This window comes from Arvicanthis niloticus, chromosome 20 (assembly GCF_011762505.2).
Source record: "Arvicanthis niloticus isolate mArvNil1 chromosome 20, mArvNil1.pat.X, whole genome shotgun sequence".
Classification (NCBI taxonomy): domain Eukaryota; kingdom Metazoa; phylum Chordata; class Mammalia; order Rodentia; family Muridae; genus Arvicanthis; species Arvicanthis niloticus.
Window position 1 is genome coordinate 27,996,877 of NC_047677.1, and position 21,486 is coordinate 28,018,362.

Consider the following 21,486-nt stretch of genomic DNA (forward strand, 5'->3'; position numbering starts at 1 on the left):
AAAACAGAGACACACATACTCCCGTTCATACTAGCCGGTTCCTGGTCCTTAAGATCGCAGGGCTTGGGGGAATGGCTGCTCTGGGCCCCCTCACAGTTAGGGAGGTTTACATTGTATCTGTAGCCAGAGAGACGGCTTTCTCTTTGCTCTGAAGGCTCAACCACTCTCCACTTCAGGGCGCCTATTCCTCGGCTGCTCAGATTCCTGCTCACTTTCCTTTTTACAGTCCTGCCCCTTGGCCATCCTTTGATGGGTGGGAGGAGTTTTCCTTCCCTTGTTTTTGGCTTCCTGCTGATTCCTTATGGTTTCCTGATAAGAACGAGGCCTCAGAATCTATTAACTCTGGAGCCCTGATAGAGAAAATGAAACCCAGCTAACCCTCCTCAGAAGCCTCCTCAGAGCCTAGGAATCCTCAACTGTAGCACCGAAGCGCATACAGACCCAGCACACGCCCTGTGTGGTATATTAGTATCTGTTGGAATTTTTCTCCTCTGTCTTTGGTCCCTTTTCATGCTAAGCTTCAATTAAAGCCCCGATAACAAAACCAAAGATCGGGAGTTAACAGCTTCAGTAAGTTTCCCACGGCACCTCCAAGGCAAATAGAAGTAGCCATGGCTAGTTTAGTCAGCTTCACACAACCTACAATCTCGTGGGAAGGGAGTCTCAGAGAAGGATACCCCAGATCAAGTTGGCCATGGATGGGCCTGAGGGGGATTATCTGATGTGGGAAGATCCAGCCCACAGTAGGCAGCATGATGCCCTAGTTTGGGAATCTGGATTGTAGTAAGCATAGAGAAAACTGGTAATCATTGTTCCTCTCTGTTTTGGACTGTGGATGTGGTGCAACCGGTTAGCAGCTTCAAGTTCACAGTGATGCACCGGACATACCCTGGAAGCATTAGCTAAAATATGAGCCCTTTCTTCCCTAAGCTGCTTTTTGTTGGGGTAGTTTATCACAGCAACAGAAACAAAACCCAAAGAAACAGAAATCGTACCTGAAAGTGATCATTGGGAAATTTTTCTCACTTGGAGACTTTTTTTTTTTTCTGCTGCTCTGAGTCATGGGGATGTTTTTTATTTACTTCCTTACATATTTATTGAGACAGGGTCTCATGTATCCCCAGCTGGCTTTGAACCTGTTATGTAGCCAAGGATGACCCTGGGCTTCCAAGTCTCTAGTCCTCTCTTCTCACCCTGTTCTAGAACTCAGGTTCTAAACTATACTCCAGAGACAGATGAGCGATGAGAAGAAAATCAGACTGGCGTGTGAAAGGGAAGTTTTCTCTTCTCGTCATTATTTCGTAGGGGTATCTGCTACACGTTTCCATTCAGAATGATCTAAGCAGATTTGTTTTACACAATCCACAGCTGGGGAGGGCACTGGTTGGATCATTGGTGTCTCTCAGGAGTAATTTCACAGATATCAAAAATATTGGAAACAAATCTCTTAGGGAAAATCTCAGGCTTTTGGAGCTTCAGGGAAACAGACCCTCTGAAAAGAAGTATTTAAAAACTAGCCTTAGGAGGTTGGAGAGATGGCCCAGGAGTTAATTCGATTCCCAACACCCACATGGCAACTTATAGCTGTCTGTAATTCCAGGTTCTGACCCTCTCACAAGACATACATGCAGACAAAACAATGCACATAAAATAAATTATATATGCAATATATGCATATGTATATATACATTTATACACACACACACATGAAACAGTCCTTAACCTAGTATGGTAGCTTATGACTATAACACCATCATTTGGAAACAGAGGCAGTAGAATCAAGAGTTTGAGGCCAGCCACATGTGGTGGTACACACCTTTGATCCCAACTCTCAGGAGGCAGAAGAGTCACTCTGTGAGTTCAAGGCCAGCCTGATCTACACAGCAAGCTCCAGGATAGCCAGAACTATAGAGAGAGAACCTGTGCCAAAAGAAACAAAAAGAAAAAGAAAAAAGAAAGAAAGGAAAAGAAAAGAAAAAAAGAATTTGGAATCATCCTATCACCCTAAACCACCCGAGATCCTGCCTTAAAAAAAGCATCCTTCACTGCCCAGCTCCTAACCTTTTCCTAGGACACGCCCTCAAGCCAGTCTGTTATTTCCTATGAATATCATTAATCATCTTTTCTAACTAAAAATCAGTTAGATTACTTAGAAAAGATCAGCAGTTGGAGATTCTGTTTTGTTTTTAAGACAGGATTTCTCTGTGTAGCCCTGGCTGTCTTGGAGCTCACTCTGTAGACCAGGCTGGCCCCGAACTCAGAGACCTGCCTGTGTGTGCTATCACTGGCAGTCTTAGCTGGAGATTTTGAAGGAAGAATTTGAACGACACGTCCCCCGTTACTTTCCACTCCAGAGATGACTAAAACCAAGCCCTGCCCCTGGCAATTTAAAGCTGCCCACATCACCCAGCACACTGGGTCCCTCTTCATCGCTTTTTATTGCTTTTCTTTATACCCTGTGGCACTGTGGAGACCCGCTGATATCTTGCAGGTTCCAGCCAGCCCTGTACCTCATTCAGATGCACCACCTGCAGACCCTAAGCTTCCTCTGGGATATGTGATCTACCCAAGTTCAAGTTCTCCACTCAGTGATTATAGCCTGGAACTCATTACATAGACCAGGCTGGCCAGATTCAGAGAGGTCCTCTTGCCCTGGTCTCCTGAGCCCTGGGAATAAAGGCACCGGGCCAACAAAGTCAGTCATTTATTTTCTTTGAAGCAGATTCTCTGGTAGCTCAGGCTACCAGAGATGACCTGAGGATGACCCTGAACTCATGGTTCTCCTGCCTCAACTTCTCTTAGTGCTGGGATTACAGGCATGTGCCATCCGTGTGTACAATAACACAGCACAGCCCTGTCTAGACTTCACAGTCCAACCTCACTCCTGTTTCCTTCTATGCCCAAAAGAAACCAAAATTAAGTCCGAAGCACCTGGCATTCTATTAGAGTTGCCAGTCGTGGAGGAAGAAGAAAGTTTCCTCTCCTTAATGTGTAACCACAGAACACTGAGCAGTTCAACGGCCTTCTCCTTGCCGGCTCCGGGGGCTGACCACATTGACCAATTAAATTACACCACTTTGGTTGGTTCTTTATTTTATGCTAGACTTTTTTTTCTTCTTCCCTCCTTTGTCTTCATTGCAAGCGCGCGCGCGCGCACACACACACACACACACACACACACACACACAAAAGGAACAGACTCACTTAGTGAGCTGCTATTTAGAAGTTTGATGGTTCCTGGCTAATGGTGGTCCTGATAAGGACAGAGTGAGTGCCTAGCACGAAAGGGATTCTGGGTTCATTCCTCAGCAACTCACACACCAAAAACCTAGGAGACAGTCTCCCTATCTCTTAGATGGCAGCCAGGGCAGATTTTTGAACTTGCAGTACAGTGGGCCAGTCAGGCTTCAAACTGGCAGAGAGCCTGCCTCTGTTTCCCAAGTGGGATTATAGGAGTCCACAAAACCTCTGGCCTTGTTCTTGCTGGGCAAGGGCTTCAAACACTGAGCTATCCTGAGACCCTAGAAAAGTGGTTTCTTTTAAAAGATGTTTTTGTGTGTATGAATGCCTACATGTATGTGTGTGTGTATGTATGCATGCATGTATGCATGTATGTATGTCTGTGCACTGCTTGTGCCTACTGCCCAAGGAGACCAGAAGAAGGCATCATCAGATCCCTTGACCTATAGTTACAGAGTTGTCAGCCAGCATGTGGGTTCTGGAAACTGACCCCTTATCCCCGTCCCTGAAAATCATTTTGATAGTTAACAAAAAAAAAAAATTAGCTTAAAAAAAAAAAGTTATTTTAGGCCGGGCAGTGGTGGCGCATGCCTTTAATTCCAGCACTCGGGAGGCAGAGGCAGGCGGATTTCTGAGTTCGAGGCCAGCCTGGTCTACAGAGTGAGTTCCAGGACAGCCAGGGCTACACAGAGAAACCCTGTCTTGAAAAACCAAAAAAAAAAAAAAAAAAAAAGCTGAGCACAGTGCCACAAGTCTTTAATCCCAGCACTGGGTAGGCAGAGGCAGGCTGATCTCTGAGTTCAAGGCCAGCCTGGTCTGCAGAGTAAGTTCCAGGACAGCCAAGACTACAGAGAAAAACCCTGTCTCAAAAACAAAAAATATAATAAATAAATAAATAAATAAGTAAATAGAATCTATAGAAAGCAGGACTTGGCTAGCCTCTCTTGGGGTTCAGTGAGACTAAAACAATTAGGTCAAAGACCAAGCCTTAAAACACACCTATAAAAAAAATATTCTTAGGTCTCAGTCAACCTGAGACCCTGGGATTGATTCTCAGCATAGTAATAATAGTAACTACTGTTGTTATTATTTACCTCAAGACAGTGGAGCTGGAAATCACTGCAGTCAGGGTATCTGAAGAGAAAGAACATTTGGGGGCCAAATAGTCCCGCTATGTCACAACAGAAGTGTCCTCTGATTTGGGAGCATCCACGGAAATACTCACTTTCTCTCGCCGAGGCGGTGAAAGGGAGGTCCCTTGTCACTTCAACTTTTTTGCCAAGAACTTGAAGATAGGAAAGCGAGACCTACTTCAACAAACTCATAAGGGATTGCAAGAAAGATATGTGAATATATCTTAAAAAGACAGATGGGAGGACGGAAGGGGGAGGACAAAGCCCCAAACTCAATCAAGCCAGGCTTCCCCCAGGTACGTCCTACCTTCGGAGGAGGTATGTGTTCCAGTTGGCTCAAAGGGCAGTTCTCTAAAGAGAGTGGGTGAGCTCACTCTCCTTTTGGACTGGTGAGGACGGGCAAGCAGAACAGGTCTGTGGAATTTCAAAGTGTGCCCATGTATTACAGTTCCCAAATATAGAGTCACTCAGCCGGAATAACGTGTACTGAGTGTGTCCAGAATGCTGGCATGTGCTTTTTCCACTCAGTGGCTACCTTTGGCTAAAGCGGCAGCTATTAGTTAAGCAGCCTCTTGAGTTCACAGGGCTCACTGAAGGCTCAGACCCTGCGGAACCTCCTCTGACAGCTTTCCTGTCCAATACTAGCCTTTCTCAGCCTCCACACGGGACCCCAAATATTCTTTTTTTTTTTTTTTTTTTTAGACAGGGTTTCTCTGTATAGCCTTGGCTGTCCTGGAACTCACTCTGTAGACCAGGCTGGCCTCGAACTCAGAAATCCGCCTGCCTCTGCCTCCCAAGTGCTGGGATTAAAGGCGTGTGCCACCACTGCCCGGCGACCCCAAATATTCTTTCTACCCATTATAATCCCCACGTCACTAACTTTTCTCTGCTGACAGTCAATGAAGGCATAACCCCAGAATTTGCAATGTGTGTGTGTTAGAGCACATGCAGGTACAGGTGCCACACCACTATTTCAGGCACATCTTTGAAGTGAGAACAGTTAAAAATCCATTCATTTTCTTAAAACAAAAACAAAAACAAAAACAAAAAAAACTTTTTTCCTTGGTTTTTGAAATAAGGTCTTACTCTTTAGCACAGGCTAGACTTAAACTTGTAGCAATTCTCCTGCCTCAGACTTCCAGGTGCTGGGATTACAGGCATGAGCTGTCACACCCAGCACATTACATTTTAACAATGGTTTTTATGGGGTTTTTTTGTTTTTGTTTTTGTTTTCGGGACAAGGTTTTTCTGTGTAGCTCTGACTGTCCTGGAACTCACTCTGTAGACCAGGCTGGCCTCGAACTCAGAAATCCACCTGTCTCTGCCTCCCAAGTGCTGGGATTAAAGGCGTGCGCCACCACTGCCTGGCTTAATTTTTAACAATTTTTTTTTTGAGCACATTACATTTTAATTGAACTGATTGCTCCCCAAAGTGACAGTGACTTCGCTTCTGACCTTTCAACTCTATGATGCCATGAGCGTGGAACGCACTCCGTAGGAGATGTACTCTGAATTCTGAATTTGCTCTTTCCGAAGGCAAGCTATGTGACCCTCTATTCTCCTACAGGGGGTGAGCTGTGACTCATGGGGAGCTTACAAGCAGATGTGGCGGTAAGGGAGTGGCCTGGGAGTGCGAGTAGTTCGTTTGTGATGGGTCAATGGGATATAGCACTGTACATCACAAAGCACGCATGCCGTCGTCATGGCAGTGGATCTAAACCCCAGTCCTGTCCAACTGAAACTCTTGTCCAGCCTTTACATCTTAATAGGGAATGAGAATCAGCAACAGCACGACCCACAGTGGTCATTTTAAAATTTAATCCCCAAGACAAGAGTTGAGTGGGATCCCATCTGTAATTCCAGCACTCAGAATGTGAGGCGGGAGGAGAGTTACAAGTTCAAGACCACCCTGCCTAGAATGAGACCCTGTCTCAACAAAAATATCCTCATGCTAGGCCTGTCATGGGGGAGGTAGAGGCAGGCAGATCTCTCTGAGTTTGAGGCCACCCTGGGCTACGTACAGAGTTCCGGGCCAGTCAGAACTACACAATGAGACCTGTCTATAAAAATAAATAAATAAATAAATAAATAAATAAATAGCCAAGACAGGTCGAGGTAAATAAAGGGCTGGGTTCAATGCCAAGGAAGGGAAAAACCAATACGAGCTTGCTCAGCATAGTTTGGTGTGAAACCTCAACCTTGGAACCATAAAGTTTATCATAAGACCCTTCACACTCCATACAACCAAACAGACTCATCTCAGAGGCCTTTCTGGTGACCATGCTGTGATTGGGGTCTGCGTGTTGCTGAGCAGACCACCCAAGCCCACTGCGAAAAGCCATTCTCCCCTTTAGGACAAAACTTCAACATGGTGGCCATTTATGGCTGTCAAAGACATGAAATGAGATAAGTGCAACTCAGAATTGTGTGTGTGTGTATGCTGGATTTCAACATAAAAAGGAAGGCTGAATTGCATAAATACTATTATTTGATTATATATTAAAATAATATCTTGGTACGTTTGTTTGATTAAAGGTTTTTGAAATAGTCTCAGGTAGCCCAGGCTGGCCTCCATCTCACCTGAGCTCCTGATCTTTCTGCCTTCACCTCTCAAGGGTTGGGACTACAGGCGTGTATGGACACACAAGGTCTATGTAGGGCAGAAGATAGAATCCAGAGCTTCCCGCATATTCTATCAACTAAACTACATCTGCAACCCTTAGGCATCATTTTCATACCTATGATACAGACGGGGAAACTGAGTCCAAAAGAGGTTTAAATAAAATAGGGATTTGCAGTCTGACTCCCAGACCTCATCCGGCCCATCTGTGGCCCTTGCATGGACTCTCTTTTGTAGGAGGAAGGCATTTTCTTTATCAGCTCCATTTTCCCAGAGAGTCTTTCTCACCTCTTCGCTGGTCGTGGAAAACCAAACATGTTCCAGGGGTTAACTCAGCACAGTGGCCCACACCTTGAGTCTCAGCACTTTTGGAGTCAGAGGCAAGTGGATCTCTGTGAGTTCGAGACCAGCCAGGACTACAAAGTGAGACCCTCTCAAAGCAAAACACCAACAGAGCAAAACCAACCACCCCTGTCTATCGTGAGCAAAGAAGCACAGAGTAGAGGTGGCCGATTCGTGTGGCACCAGTGGCTCTTTGGTGGCATTTGAGCACACCAGTATCCTTATTGTCTAAAGGTTATACATTTGCTATGGTATTTGTTGCTGTTATTTTTTTTTTTTTTGGCAAAGACACACACACACACACACACACACACACACCATTTGCACAATACTTTCTAAATCTTCCCAACGGACAGACAGACAGTTAGCAGCTTGCAGAAGAACCTTTCCACGATGCAAACTGTATGTTGCAGGGGGATCAACCCGTGCTCACCACGTAAGCCCTCTCCAGGGACCTCCCAGCCTGTGGCTCTCAGAATTTTTTTTTTTTTTTAGAGTTTTTTTTTTCCCTGACCAAAGACTAACTCTTGTCTGTCTTTTCCTCAAACCAAGTCGAATGGTTTTGTTTTGAATGTTAAAAAGTCTCGATACAAGGGCACTGAGATAGCTCAGCTGCTAACTTGTCACCAAGGTTAATGACCAGAGTTAACCCCTGGAACCAACTTGATGGAAGGAGAAAACCCCAACTCCCACAAATTGTGGCCTGAGAACACACACACACACACACACACACACACACATACACACACACACACACATACACACACACATACACACACACATACACACACACATACACACACACACATACACACACACATACACACACACATACACACACATACACACACACATACACACACACACACACACACATACACACACACATACACACACACACATACACACACACATACACACACACACATACACACACACACACACACATTCTTTAAGCCTCAAGAACAGCGAGATGAGCACTGCATCACACACTTAGAACATTTGAGGGGTACAAATAGGAGGGTCTGGAGTTCCAGGTTATCCTCAGCTACATAGTGAGTCTGAGGTTAGCCAGGACTATAAAGTGAGACCCTGTCTCAAGAAAACAAAACAGGTGCTGGGCAGTGGTGGCGCATGCCTTTAATCCCAGCACTTGGGAGGCAGAGGCAGGTGGATTTCTGAGTTCCAGGCCAGCCTGGTCTACAGAGTGAGTTCCAGGACAGCCAAGGCTATACAGAGAAACCCTGTCTCGAAAAACCAAAATAAATAAATAAATAAATAAATAAATAAATAAAGCAAGCTAGGCTGGACCTGGTCTCTCAAAGGGACAAGGACTAGGGTTATTCAGTGGTAGGGTGAATACCTAACAATGTGAGGTCCTACGCTTGGTCTCCTGTATCACACGGTATCATACATAGGCACACACATGTGAGTGAATGCACACATACACGCACACATGCAAGTGCTAGCACGCACACATGAATATCGCCTTATTAACAGCACAGTTATCATCATTATTAAAGACCTTCAAGGCCAGTGAGCAGCCCGACGTATGTTTGTTTGGTTGGTTTCAGACAGTGACCACCTATATGGCTATTATATAGCCCAGGCTGGCCTAGATCTTCCTGCTTCAGCCTCCCAAATGCTGGGGTGATAGGATCTGGGCATCTCCTTTTACATGAAGACCACTGAGGTCCTGGAGAGGACAAGCGCTTACTCAAGGCCCTGCGTACTTGTGAAAGAGCCGGGATAGGAGCTATTTCCACAGGCCACATTGGTCTGCTTTCCGTTAGCCCAGGGCTTTGCACCCACCCACAGGAGAGCCACAATACAACCTCCCTTCCTTTGGCCCCCTGTCTCAGTCTCCTTATCTTTTGGGTGGCCCACTTCCTGCTGCTTGGGTTGGATTTTATTTCTTGTAGATTCTGGCTGCTCCCCAGACCTAAAAAGTTTTAGCCCCATTATCCTGACAGGGTTGAGTCCCTAACCTTCTTCAAATCTTGGCCGAAATGGTGCCTTTTTATGGAAGTAGACGCAGACACCTCGATAGTGCTTTGACCTTTCCTATATCCTTCACTTGAGGGAGCCATGCCCGATAGCTTTCTTTCCCAGCCTTCTCCACATTAACTTATCACCTGCCATACGTGTAATATGCCAAGCACAGGAGAAAGGAACCTGACACTCACTGATGTGTTTTCAAAAGCCTAGGAGAATCCCCGCCTGCAGCAGGTGCTCACAAGCACTGAAATGGAAACGGTCTAGCCTGTGCTTAATGTGCAGAAATTCATATTGCTGGGACCTCAGGGCAAGATCAAGGTGGATGTCTCTTCCACACACCCCAGAGTACCTGACATGTTAGGGCTTTGGGCTCAAAATAAACTCTCGTCTGTATAAAATTTTGGGAGGTGGGGCTTGAATCCAAAGACCTTTTATTTTATTTTTAATTATGTTTATATATGTGTGTTCATGTGCAGGTATGTGCTTGTATATGAAGGTACCCGGCAGCCAGAGGCATCTAATACCCTGCAGCTGGTGTTATGGGTAGTTAGCTCTGAGAATCTACAGGAGTGCCAGGTTAGCCTAGTCTACATGGCCATACCATGTCATACAGAAAGAAAGAAAGAAAGAAAGAAAGAAAGAAAGAAAGAAAGAAAGAAAGAAAGAAAGAGGAAGGAAGAAAGGAAGGAAAGGGAAAACAACAACAACAAACAATAAACCTAAATAAAATTCCAAACAGGGACAAAAGACGTGTGGTTTGCTTTGGACTCTGGGTATCCCTGGGCACGATCCCATTGCCCAGTGTGTGAGCAGTAAGAGAATGCACCTGGGCAAGCTAATGCTTTCCTTGGGCTGGTAATGCTTTCCTTGGGCTGGAGACAGGAGATCAGCCCAGGGAAAGGAGCCAGGTCACCCTAGCTGCAGAGAAGGAGGTTTGGACAGGTTTACAGCCACCCTGAGATTGTTTTCAAGCCTTGAAAGGAACGGCCTGTCAGCGGGTTCTCTCTCTCCACAGGTGATGGGGCTTGAGAAAATATGTCTATTTAGAGCCTAGGAGACTTCAATCAGATGCTAAAACAATGCCTTATTTAGAAGATTAACAAGCAGTACAATGTAACCAGGGGGAGTTTGTGATTTCTACCTTGGGAGTGACAGATCTTCCTAAAAGAAAAGAGAAGAGGCCAGGCATGGTGGCTCCCTCCTTAATCCCAGCAAAATCCATGGCAAAGACAAGGAGGGTCAGGAGTTCAAGGACCTGCTTTCCCTACATAATGAACTGGAGGATAATGTGGGCCTGCCTTTAAAATAGAATAGAGGGGAATGAGGGGGGGGGGGGAGGGATATGAAGACGGGCAGGAAGAAAAGCAGCAATGTTCATAGGACCAAGACCTCACTCATTCGCTAAACCATGAACTGTAACATTGTAGTCAAATGATGGGATTGCGATCCAGGGCTTCAGGGAGACTACCCAGATTCCCTGCGAGTGCAGCCATTTTGCTCTTGTTTCTCTGTCGTTTGTTGGTTTGGTTGTTTCCTGTTGTTTGTTTGTTTGTTTGTTTGTTTGTATTTGGAGACAAGGTCTCTCTGTGCAACTTCCCTGGCTGTCCTGGAAACCTGCTCTGTAGACCAGACTGGCCTCAAAATCACAGAGATCTACCTGCCCTCTGCCTCACAAGGGCTGAAATGAAAGGTGGGCACCACCGTGTCTTTTTAAATATTCAATTTCTTACAAATTTTGGGTGAGTGTGAGTGTGTTTGTGTGTGTTCAGGTGTGTATAAAGGCCAGAAAAGGATGTCAGATCCCCTGTAGCTGGCTTGAGACCATTGTGAGTTATCCCATTGTGGGGGCAAGGAACTGAACTAGGGTCCTCGGGATGAATAAATACTCTTAGTCTCCAAGCCAGCTCTCCAGAACTGGATTACCCATCTCTTAAAAACAAGGATCATAACTCATGTGGAAACACCATTAGGATCAAACAGTACAAGCCACATGAGTTAGTTCTGGAAGTAATTCATCTTTCTCAGAGGGAGGCCTGCAATAAGGGCCCAAGGAGACATGGATAGCTCCAGCTGTAGGCAGAACTCCAAGAAGACACACGGAAAGGGGAGGAGCTTAAGGCAGGTGGCCACAGACTGTAGATAAGTGGGAAGTCGGAGGGGAAAAATAGCAACATTTCCTAGAGAAATCTCAAACCCACTCAGGGGCAGAGGCAGGAGGATCTCTAGTTCTGGGTCAGCCTGAGCTACAAATTTGACCTTGTTTCATAAAAACTTAAAAAAAAAATTCTTAGAGAAATGTTAAAACCCTTCTTCTCTTCTCCTTCTCTTCTTCTTCTTTTTGGAGGTGGGGGTTGAGACAGAGTTTCACTATGTAGCCCTTTCTGTCCTGGAACTCTGTAAACCAGTCTGGCCTCAAACTTAGAAATCCACTTGCCTCTGCCTCCTGAGTACTGGGATTAAAGGCCTTCTTTTCTTTTCCTTTCTTTTTCTTTCTTTCTTTCCTTCTTTCTTTCTCTCTCTTTTTTTTTTTTTTTTTTTTTGAAAGTGAGGAAGGGCCTATTATATATCAGGAAAGATCTCACCTACTCCTTCTCCTCAACCACATCTGCCAAACTGACCACACATCTCCTTGTGCCTGTGAAGGGGGTGGGGTTTAGGCTGGCTGACAAGAGGGAGGAAGCTGGGGTGTGTCCAACTTTGTTCTGTGCTGGAGACTTAGTAATTAAAGTCACCCACAGACTACAAGGGCAGTCCCTGCTTATCTCTGCGCTTTCCACAGATGAATTCTCTCTCTCTCTCTCTCTCTCTCTCTCTCTCTCTCTCTCTCTCTCTCTCTCTCCCTCTCCTCCCTCTCCCTCTCCCTCTCCCTCTCCCTCTCCCTCTCCCCCTCTCCCTCTCCCTCCCCCTCCCCCTCCCCTTCCTTCCCCCTCCCCTCCCCCTCCCCCTCCCCCTCTCCGTCTCTCTCTCTCTCTCTCTCTCTGTCTCTAAAGTTTTTTGGGACAGTATAGATAAAGAAGCCAAGGGTATAATTTGATCTTTATGGTGATAAAGGGGGGGGTGAGGTGGGGGGGGTGGGAACCTCTTTCCTTCCAGGACTCAGTGTATGGAGAAGAGTCTAGACCCATCAATTGCCAGCACACAGTTGCTTGCAGAAGCATAATCAGAGAGCGGGGGAGATCGCTCAGCTTGCAAGCATGAAGACCAGTTGGATCCCCAAAACACACTTAAAAAACCAAAAACCTACTCTGGGAAGTGGGGGCACACACCTTTATTCCCAGCACTTGGGAGGCAGGGGCTGGCAGATCTCTGAGCTCAAGATCAGCTGGTTTACAGGGCTAGTTCCCGTGCAGCCAAGGCTACACAGGGAAACCCTGTTTTGAAAATCAAAACAAACCAACCAAATAAACAAAAAACCTGGGTTAGGTAACTCATGCTTGTAACCCAGCGCTGGGAAAGTAGAGACAGGCCGATCCCTGGGGCTTGCTGGCTGGCTGATCAGCGGCGTATCGGGATCAACAAGTTCCAGACCAGGATGACGTCAAAACCAGGTGAGGCTCCAAAATCAGGTGGATGGAGCCCGAGGAACTACACCCAGGGTTGCCCTCTGACCTCTACCCAGACACAGAGAGAGAGACAGAGAGAGAGAGAGAGAGAGAGAGAGAGAGAGAGAGAGAGAGAGAAAGAGAGAGAAAGAGAGAGACACACAGAGAGAGACAGAGAGAGAGAACGCTTATCTGCCATCTCCAAACCCTTGACAACCAGAATCATCTAGCCAAACATGAATATCTGCAGAAATTTCCAGGCAGACCTCTTAATCAGGCGCTGACAATGCCGTGGGACGGGCTATTCCTGGTAGCGCCCCAGGATGCCCTGAGATGTCCCGGGATGTCCTGGGATGTGCCTGTGCTTGTTTATGGGAAGCAGAGATAGGAACAGTCTCCCTAGAGCGGTATCGACACAGGCCCTAGAGAGGTCCAAGTCCAGAGATAAGGAGGGCCTGGAGACACCAGATTGCTTGAGTCAGTTTCCTATACTGGGTGATCATTACCTTGGGGCAGACAAGCTAGTTATGGTCACTATGCTCTCCCCAGGCAGAGGAGGCTGAAGCTGGGCTAGCTTTGTGTGTTGGCCCAGTATCTTATAGCTGTCCATGCCCCTCCCCCCACTGTCTCCACATGACCAGCACATGAGATCCCTCAGAGCAGCGTGGTTCAAAACCCGTTGGGGGTGGGGAGGTCAAACGACCCTTTCACAGGGGTCACCTAAGACTATCGGAAAACACACATATTTACATTACAGTTCATAACAGTAGTAGATTACAGTTATGAAGTAACAACAAAAATAATTCTGTGGCTGGGTCACCACAACATGGGGAACTGTATCAAAGGGTTGAAGCATTTGGTAGGTTGAGAACCACTGAACCAGAGGAAGGCCTGTCTGAACCTAGGACAACTGTATGTGTCTGGCATGCAGCAGGCTCTCAGGGTGCCACGTGCCTGAGGCTCAGACATGGCTGGATTCATGATTAACAGACAGCATAAGAACAAAGATTTTAGCAGAGTGAACTGTCCCCATCTGTCACATGAATACCTTCAGGAGCCTAATGAATGAACTTCCTTGAACTTCAGTGTCTATACCTGTGTAAATAGGACGTGTTTAACCACCTTCTCCTCCTCACAGCGGTTAGAAGGGTTGAGTTGATTGTTCCTGTTGTTTTGAGATAGGGTCTTGCCTAGCCTCAAACTCAGTTGCTATGCAACCGAGAATAATCACCAACCCCTGGAGCTCGAGGCCCCAATTCCTAAATGCTGGGATTGCAAAGCAGGCGTGCTTCCGGACTCCAGGATGCAGTGGTGGCAGTCACACCCAGGGCCTTGTGCGTGCTGGTTAGACACACTGCAACGGAGCTGCATCCCAGCCCCTAGGAGAGCTGAGCTGCAGTGCCCTAGCCCGTCAGCGCTAAGCGACACGCCGGCTCTCTACCAGTTAACCTATCTGCTAGCTGCCAGCGGTGCCACTAGTAAAGCTCCCCATCTGCTCCTACCCGCTGACACTGTCACCTGCCTCACAAGGCTGTGGGGGATGCCGTATGTACTCGCCTTATTGTACTGCTTGTAAAACGGTACAAGAAACCAGCGTCTGGCCGGGCAGCGACAGCGGAGCATAATCCCAGCACTGGGGAGGCAGGGGCAGGCAGTCTGAGCTCAGGGCTACCCTGGTCTGCAGAGCTAGTTCCAGGACTGAGCAGAGAAACCCTGTCTTGAAACCCAAAAACCAAATCAAACCAAAACAAAAACCCCAGTGTCCTGTGACATAGACCATTCTCTGGGGAGTCTTGCAAGCCGAGTGGCCATCCAGCTGTGTACATGGATTAATGGAGGTCAGCGGTTCACAAGACTCAGGTCCTCTGGAAGAACAGCCAATGCTTTCAACCTCTGCGACATCGCTCCAGCTCCAAGATGGGGTCACTGTTGGCTTGGAGTTCACTAAGTAGGCTAGGCTGGCTAGCCAGTGAACCCCAAGGAGCTCGTGTGTGTGTGTGTGTGTGTGTGTGTGTGTGTGTGTGTGTGTGTGTGATCTTATTTACATGCTCAAAAGGTTGGAGGTATGAGGAGTTTGGTTATATATTTACTAAACCCCACCAAGCTTGATAGCAAATGCTGGTTATCTCAGTCCTCGGGTAGCTAAGGCCAGCCTGGGCTACAAGGTTGTATTGTCTCAAAAAGACAATACAGTTGGGAGTAGAGATACGTGCCTACAACCGGCGGAGTCAAGGGGATCAGGAAGGAGTTCAAGGCTAATGTTAAACCATCTTACTAATTCTTTCCTTTATTTGGAAAGAATTGACTTACTTCAGAGTCTAGGCTCCTATGGTGGGAATTACAAAGCGTTCTCCGAGGGCAGGCTCCCTGTGTTCATTACTTTATTTTTGCAGTATTGAGGATGAACTGATGGACAAGTAGCCTAGCACAGAGAGTGTGTGCTCTCTCTGTCTCTGGGTCTCTGGGTCTCTCTCTGACTCAGAGATGCCCACAGAACACATATTCTGGTCCAGGTTCTGTCAGCCAATCACAGTGGCTCATAGAAATTACCATCCCAGTGGGCATACCAACTGGGAATGCCAGAAGACTATTTCAGTTAAATGTGAAGGCATCTTGAAAGACTCATGGGGCAGGCCCAGCTATGGGTCTGGGTCTCTCTCTCTCTTTCTCTCTCTCTTTCTCTCTCTCTCTTTCTTTCTTTCTCTCTTTCTCTCTCTCCCTCCTCTCTCCTTTCTTTCTTCTTTCTTTTTCCTTCCTTCATTTCTTCCTTTATTTATTTATTGTTTTTTTTTTTTTTTTGAAACAGGCTGTCTCTGCACAGTCTTGTCCTCAAACCCACAGAGATCCGCCTGCAGATCTACCTTGTGACTGCTCTGATTAAAGGCATGCAACACCATGCCCGGTGAAATTTTACTTTTTTTTTTTTTTTTTTCCTGAGACTGGGTTTCTCTATGTAGCCCTGGCTGTCCTGGAACTCACTCTGTAGACCAGGCTAGCCTTGAGCTCAGAAATCCTCCTGCCTCTGTCTCCCAAGTGCTGGGATTAAAGGCATGCGCCATCACTACCTGTCGAAATTTTACATTTTCAAGACAACTGAAGTATTTGAGGAAATCCAGCCCACTAGCAGAGCTTGAACTACCTCTCCAAAGAGAGGCAATAATGTAATCCCAGCACCCTGGAGGCTGAGGCAGAAGGATCATGAGTTTGAAGCTAGCCTGGGCTACATAGTGAGACCTACCTTTACAAGGGTAAAGGCGATCCCAGCACTCAGCAGCAGAGGCAGATGGATCTCTGTGAGTTTGAGGCCAGCCTGGGCTACATAGTGATTCCCTGTCTCAAGGGGAGGAGAGCAGGCAGTAAAGGAGGGATGGAGAAAAGAGGGAAAAAAAAAAAAAGAATATGCACCCAGTTACTCTTTTAAAGACTAATGATTGCCTTGGTAAAATGTAGTTCTCTGGTCTGCACCCCACTCCACTTTGATAGCTAGCTATTAAAACCTATTTACAGGTCAGGAGTGATGGGGCACACCTTTAATCCCAGCACTCAGGAGGCAGAGGCAGGCAGATCTCTGAGAGTTCAAGACCAGCCTCATCTACAGAATGAGTTCCAGGATAGCCAGAGCTATAGAGACTCCCATCTTAAATAGATAAAACTAAACTAAAACCTGTTACAGAATTTTAAAAAGGTTACTAGCTAGAAACTCAAATGGCCTTTAGTGTGTGTGTGCGTGTGTGCGTGTGCGTGTGCATGTGTTTCTTCCTCTGTGTTAAGACCCAGGACCATTTATGAACATAATGGTGGGGGATGTTCATTGGTCAGATTTGTTCTTCTGGAAGTTTCCACACATCAGACCCCTTATTCTTTTTCTCCAAGGCTGGCTTCAGTGTTCTTCATGTCTTGGGAACTTGCCTAAGCATTTGTCACATAGGTTCACACTTGACAGTTTACTGTGCCTTAGAATGTTCTGAGGAAAGGACACTCTCTGCTTAGTCAGTGTCCTGGAATCTGTAAGTAAGGACTTCTGTCTGCAGCCTCATCCTACTCCATCTTTTTAGATAGATAAGGGACAAAGGAGAAATCATTCCAGGTCCCACATCGGAAACTGCAACGATCCCAAAATTAGTTTGTTTCATTGGTTTTGTTTGGTGGGTTTTGTTTTTTTGTTGTTGTTGTTTGAGTTAGGGTCTCATTCTAGCCCAAGCTAGCCCATACTCACCATGTAAACCAAGTGACTATCCTTCTGCCTTCGCTTCTCAAGTGCTGAGATTATAGGTTAGAGCCTGGTTTAGAACTTGTGTTTTATAGACAAGAATGTTCCAAGGTCTTTGGTGCCCACTACCAAAGTTAGTCAGCCCCAAACCTGACTGCACATCAGAACCACTTGAGGGACTCTGGGGACAGAGCAGAGAAGATTCCAAGACAAAGTCACACCTCTGTAATTTGACCTTGGTAATCTGTATTCTTTCTCATAGACTCTCCGGTGACCATTGGATTACTCATTTATTTAGGTGCTAGGGACTGAATCAGGAATCTCTGGCAAGTTAGGTGCAAACTCTACTACTGAGCTAAATCCCCTTAGCCCGCCCCACCCTTTAAAGAACCAAAACAACCCCCAAAATTTTGTGTGCCTCTAGAGTAGCTGAGATTTCAGGATTTCAAGACCAGGTGTGGCTCCCAGATGATTCTGATACAAGGCTCCTCCTCAGACCAGTCAGGAACTAGTCTCTTCCTCTCTAGAGTTTGAGCTACGGCCCAGACAAGGATGCTCCCTTCCCTCACAGTTCTCTCTGTTCCTCCTTGCTCAGGTTCTCGGGCATATGTGTGGTCGGGGTGCGGTGTGGATTCTCGGGCATGTGTGTGGTCAGGGTGCGGTGTGGGCACCCATTCTCCGCCTCTGGTTCACACTTGGTGCACACAGGGACTAAAAGAAACAAATGCATGGCTGGCTGGGGAAAGAGCTCACTCAATAAATGTGCCGTGCAGCATAGGAACTGGAGTTTCATCCCTAGAACCCGTGACAAAAAGCTGGGTGGGCATGGTGGTGTGCGCATGTAAGCCCCGTGCTGCGGAGGCAGCTCTCTGAGGCTCCTAAGCAAGCTCCAGGCTCAGTGACAGACCCCCCTGTCTCTAAAACCAAGGCAGAAAAAAAAAGGATAAGCCAGCATGATGGTGATTGCATTTAATCCCAGTACTCAGATGGCAGGGGCAGGTGAATCTCTATGAGTTCAAGGCCAGCTTGGTCAATATAGCAAGTTTCAAGCCAGCCAGAGCTACATGAAGAGACCCTGGCTCAAAAATAACAAACAAACAAAACTAAGGTAGATGGTGCCCTGGCTGACTTCCAGATTACACACACAGACACATGTACAAACAACTAAAAGGGTTTTTTGTGTGTGTGTTTTGTTATTTTTTTTTTTAAGTTGGGTATAAGAAATGTCTTTCTGCCTAGTCTAGAGAGTAAGTTCCAGGACAGCCAGGTCTACACAGAGAAACCCTGTCTTGAAAAACAAAACAACAACAATAACAATACACATATCAAAAAAGAAAAAGAAAATTAAAAAAGAAAGAGAAAAAAAGAAATGTGTTTCTTATATAGTTTCATTCAATTTTACCTGAAAAGTCCCCCCGCCCCCTCAATCGCTCTCATCCATGGTAACCTCTACCTTTTACTGATGAATAAATTCTATAGCTGCTTGACAATCAATGTTTGGCTCAATCCAAAACCAACTATAAAGACCAACTGTGCCTTTTATTTCTTAAGATGGAGTCTCACATAACCGAGGCTGGTCTCAAATTCAACATGCAGCTGAGGTTGGTCTTGAACTCCTGATCTTCCTGCTTCTCTGTCTCCCAAGTGCTGGGGTTCCAGGCCTTTTGCCACCACATTTTGCCTTTTGTTTTGTTTGACATGGGGTCTCACTCTGCGACCCAGACTGACCTGGAACTTACTCGTAACCCAGAGTGGCCTGGAGCTGGAATCGGTCCACCTGCCTAATCTGGAAGCTACTCATGCAGCAGCCCTCTGGACACTCCAATAGACCAAGTGACAGTGCTCTCCCCAGGTTTGTTACAAAATATCTAGGAGAAGGAATGACTAGACTGATGGAGTTCAAAATGGACCAGCCTCCTCTTGAGGTGAGGCCAAGGAGGCTCTGAAAGCAAAGGGTCTTGCCCCAGATCATACACGCAGTAAGAGAAGAGCCCCGGCTGGAGCCGAGCTGTCTACAAAGACAGGGCTCTTTCAGTTTGAGAGAAGTCAACCCAAGATTCTGATCCAGGCCTCCAGACTCCAAGGGGCTCTTTCTACTGTTACCAAAGGTAAATGCTCTATGAAAGTCACAGCCAAAGTCTCTTCAGAAGAAAGAAGGGACAGCGAAATCGAGCAGCCTAGGCCAGGCATGATGGTTCCCACCTTTAACCCCACTACTTGGGAGGCAGAGGCAGGTGGCTCTCTGAGTGGATCTACAAAGAGAGATTTCCAGGACAGTCAGGCTTACACTGAGAAACCCTGTCTTGAAACACACACACACACACACACACACACACACACACACACACACACAGCGAGAGAGAGAGAGAGAGAGAGAGAGAGAGAGAGAGAGAGAGAGAGAGAGAGAGAGAGACACCAGCCTGGGACACAGAACTATCTGATACCCAGTTGTAACAGGGGTGGAGGTATAGGACACTTACACAGATGCCGTTCATGAAGCATACCTCACTTCTGAAAACTCAGACGACAAGAGATTCACCAGTGGAAAATTATTGCAGCATTACTTAGACACTGAATAACAGCAGGTACTATTTACTGAGTGCTTACTATAGGCCTGGAACTATTTACTAAACTCATACCTTCCAATCCTCACCCTAAACCAACTAAGTGGACTGGATTCAGAAATTTACAAACACCAGAAGAGATTTAGATTCTGGTGGGTCACTGACTGTGAGAATGTGACAGTTTGAGTCTCTTCTCCATCCCTAAAATGTTCTTAAAATGTTTATACTTAGGAGAGAGAGACAGAGAGAGAGAGAGAGAGAGAGAGACAGAGAGAGAGACAGAGAGACAGAGAGAGAGACAGAGAGACAGAGAGAGACAGAGAGAGAGAGAGAGAGAGAGAGAGAGAGAGAGAGAGAGAACAGCCTGGGACACAGAACTAACAATGCATGGGAGTGAAACCTCCCAGCAGCCTCTAGTCCCTCGACCTCAATCCCTTAGCCCACACAGGTCTTCCGTTCTACATTACTTTCCCAACACGGTGCAGCCATGGGTATGTCTAAGGCAGTCTGACTGAGATCTGAAACACAGAGACCTAGCACCTAGTAATCTCTTCTTTGTAAAGAAAAAAAGGTCCTGATTTTAGCCTAAACCAAGTCATCTCCCAAGAGAGTCACTAGGTTACATTTCCAATAAGACAGGAGAGTTCATGCTTCCGGGTACTCACCTGTCTCCGAGCCTCTGACCTTCCGATGGCCTGCACAGGTTGAGGAGCGGGATCTGCTGGGTTTCTCCTTCCAACAGAATCTTAAATTGTCTGCCACTTGGCACAGTTGGAATAGAGAAAGCTTAAGAGTCTTTTACATACAATAGGACTGTTTTCCGGTCAGCTGACCCTCTGATCCAACAGAGGGTCTCAGAGTTTATATCTCAAACCCTACCCAACCGTGAGGGTGGAGGGGGGCGGTGGAAGTCAGACAACAGATCCAAGGTCCCACTGCTTTATGGGCTGGAGTTTATTTCTTGCCTTTGAGACTTGCTGTTTTAAAGAGTCCTGGAAGCCCGAGAGTATAGCTTGGTGTGCTTGCCTGCCTAAGGCGGGAACTTGCTTCGATCCTCAGCATCACAGATACATAAAATCACAAAGGCAGTGGTACCATATGTAAGTGGGATGTAATTTAATTCTTAATCCCTTTGTGTATTGCATTCTCTCATTCATTCTATGGCCCAAGCCACACTCAACACACAGGGTTTAAGCATGTGCTTAAAGCTGACGCTCCAAGGAGCTCAATCATGATCTTTCAAGTCCCTGGCCCCTCAGTTTGATCTTAACCCTCCAGGCTTCTCAGAGGCCCCCATAAGACTCAGCATGGGGGAAGTCAGTGCTACAGTGTTTATCTACCAAGTACTAGGCCAATTAGCACTAACAAAAGAAAACATACTCGGAAAACCGACCGCAAGCACCATTTATAATTTGCAATTTTCTTCCACAGTCTGAGGAATTCCACCTGGAATCTGCTAATTTTCATGGATGTAGCCATATCCCAGTCTAGGCCTCAGTTTCCCCAACTGTAGCAGGAAGTCTCCAGATTTAATTGACTGGCAATCCCTAAGATAGCAATGCCACGGTTCTCCTGCATGTCCCAGTTTTCAGGAGTCACGTAGAGAAGAGGCGCCCAGGAGGCCTTGGTGGTCCTGATGTGTAAACATGTAAAAGGTACAGGACACAGTCCTTGGAGGAGATAGAGCAAAGAATGCTTGTCCCAGCTCAAGATCTTGTCAGCCCTACCTAGATCAATATTTGACTGGGTCATGGGAGTAAGTCTCCTTGTCAGGCTTGGGGCTGTGGGTGATAGACAGAAGGCACGCCTCTTCCTCAGACAATGACCAAGGGGATAA

The 21,486-nt window shown here is 46.5% G+C and overlaps 1 protein-coding gene across 1 annotated transcript in view; it reads right to left on the minus strand.

Moving 5' to 3' along the window:
• Window positions 1–20,415, minus strand: part of Srgn (serglycin) — a 34,931-nt gene extending 14,516 nt beyond the window's left edge. The window contains exon 1 of the mRNA XM_034524553.2: window positions 20,315–20,415. The gene's annotated coding sequence lies outside the window, so the exon portion shown is untranslated. The remainder of the gene's footprint in view (window positions 1–20,314) is intronic.
• Window positions 20,416–21,486: the final 1,071 nt, after the last annotated feature.